Genomic DNA, 2,127 nt, shown 5'->3' with positions numbered 1-2,127 from the left:
GAGTCCAGGACCAGATGGCTTCACAAGTGAATTCTACCAAATATTTAAAGAAGAGTTAATACCTAATCTTCTCAAACTATTCCAAAAAATAGAAGAGGAGGGAAGGCTTCCAAATTCATTCTAGGAGGCCAGCATTACCCTGATACCAAAACCAGATAAAGACATTATCAAAAAAGAGAACTACAGGCCAATATCTCTGATGAACCTAGGTGCAAAAATCCTCAGCAAAATATTATCAAACCGAATCTAACACATACATGTAAAAAAAAGTTCACTCACCACAATCAAGCGGGATTTATTCCTGGGATGCAAGAGTGGTTCAATATTTGCAAATCAATCAATGTGATACACCACATTAACAAGAGAAGGGATAAGAACCACGTGATCAGATTTGCTCATAGTCGCCATGATGGCCATGAGTTTATTGCAGCAGGCTTCGGTCACTGCAGTGGCTGCTCTCTCTGGCCACTGGCTTGGCACTCGGCTTGGATTTGGGGGCTTCCTCACCCGTGGCTTTCCAAAGACTGCAGTTCCTGTGTGACACAGTGGAGACCATGGGTAAAGACTGTTTACCATCAGACCTTCTGGTTTCTATGACAGGCATTTTTTTCAGCTTAAGGAAGTTCTACATTTTGTTGACTGGGATTCCAGTAGCAGTTGGCATAACTCTGGTGAATATATTCACTGGTGAAGCTGAGTTAGCAGAAATTCCAGGAGGCTATATCCCAGAACACTGGGAATATTTCAAGCATCCTGTATCAGGATGGATTGCCCAAAGTTTCTCTGAAGGCCGTGAAAAGAATTATGAAACAACAATGACTAGCCTTCAAACTGAAGCTGAAAAGGCTGATTTATGGTTAAAGGAACCGGAAGTACAAAGTTTAGTTAATGTGTGAGAGAGGCGATGGTCCCTGGCATCAGTACCCGATCCTTGAGAAGGTGCTGATTGATCATTCTCCAAAAGCAACTCCCAACAACTAATCTTTTATTTCTCTAAATACAAAGTATATTTGTATTCTCTTTAGGGGAAAATTAATTAATAAATGTATTCTGTATTTTTGCTCATGTGATGAATAAAAGATCCTCCATTGCTCTATTTCTCAACACATTGGTTCAGGTTAAGTCTTTTGTGTGGGATTTCATTTTTTCCCCCAGCTTTACTGAAGCATAATTGACAGTACTGTAAGATATTTAAAGTGCACATTGTGATGATTTGATATACATTGTGAAAGGCAGATTAATACTTTTGATTTGCGGGTTTTGGCTTCCTCCTCTAGGAAGGTTTATTGGAGCACCTGGGTGGCTCAGTCGCTGAAGCGTCTGACTCTTGATTTTGGCTCAGGTCATGATCTCAGGGTCGTGAGATCGAGCCTCACCATGGGCTCTGTGCTCAGCGTGGAGTCTGCTTGAGATTCTCTCTCTCCCTCTCCCTCCATACCTCCTCCCTCCCTCCTTCTCAAAAAAAGTTTATCATATAAAAAAAAAAACTTGGACATATAGGAATTTGTGGACTCCTAAAGGTGTAACTTTGAAAGTATAATGTTTATTCGTCTGATAATCGGAATTTAGAGAAATCTAGTTATGCTAAACATCAGGAGATACAGTAGTTTACATTCATGTCTGTATTGTAGATACATAGATCATTCACAGGAAATTCAGAATTTCAAATTACATAAATACTGAACTAACCGTATAAACCATTAACACCTTAATAAGCAACTTTTCAGTGAAAAAAAGGAAGAGAACCATGTGATCATTTCATTGGATGCAGAGAAAGCACTTGACAAAGTACAAGATCCATTCACAATTAAAACGTGCAACAAAGTTGATTTAGAGGGAAAATACCTCAACATAATAAGAGCCATATATGAAAAACCCACAAAGAACATCACACTCAATGTGGAAAAACTGAGAGCTTTCCCCCTGGGGTCAGAAACAAGGCAAGGATGTCCACTCTCACCACTTTTATTCAACACAGTAGTGGAAGTCCTAGCTGCAGCCATCAGACAAGAAAAGGGATACAAGGCATCCGAATTGGTAAGGAAGAAGTAAAATGTTCACTATTTGCAGATAACGTGATACTGTATATAGAAAACCCAAAAGACTCTTCCAAAAAGCTACTAGAAA

The 2,127-nt window shown here is 39.5% G+C and overlaps 1 pseudogene; it reads left to right on the top strand.

Moving 5' to 3' along the window:
* The first annotated feature begins 406 nt into the window (after positions 1-406).
* LOC113931440 lies at positions 407-981 on the top strand (annotated as a pseudogene).
* The last annotated feature ends 1,146 nt before the right edge of the window (positions 982-2,127 follow it).

The sequence above is a fragment of the Zalophus californianus genome, chromosome X (assembly GCF_009762305.2).
Source record: "Zalophus californianus isolate mZalCal1 chromosome X, mZalCal1.pri.v2, whole genome shotgun sequence".
Taxonomy (NCBI): Eukaryota; Metazoa; Chordata; class Mammalia; order Carnivora; family Otariidae; genus Zalophus; species Zalophus californianus.
Note: the sequence above shows the minus strand (reverse complement) of the source record. Positions and strands in the feature narration are given on the sequence as shown.